This window comes from Mobula birostris, chromosome 20 (assembly GCF_030028105.1).
Source record: "Mobula birostris isolate sMobBir1 chromosome 20, sMobBir1.hap1, whole genome shotgun sequence".
NCBI classification, from domain to species: domain Eukaryota; kingdom Metazoa; phylum Chordata; class Chondrichthyes; order Myliobatiformes; family Myliobatidae; genus Mobula; species Mobula birostris.
Window position 1 is genome coordinate 52,468,045 of NC_092389.1, and position 301 is coordinate 52,468,345.

Consider the following 301-nt stretch of genomic DNA (forward strand, 5'->3'; position numbering starts at 1 on the left):
CGCAACGACACCCACCCGCCGAACCTTCTGGAAAACCAGTCGAGCCCGTCATGTGATCCCACTCTTTCGGAATTTATTATTTTTGGGATTAGGAACAATACCAGCCGTAGCCCAGTCTCTGCACTGCAGAACAAAGGCCTGCTGATCGCTCACATCCTCTGCTGGCCGAGACGGCAAATGCCTCTCCATGCATGACCTCATTGAGTTTTTTTCTCTCTCAAAGGGGAGCTATTGTATCAGGGGAAAATATTGTGATGTTTCAGTTTTTACGAACGATTGAAGATGACAGTCTCCCCTTTGT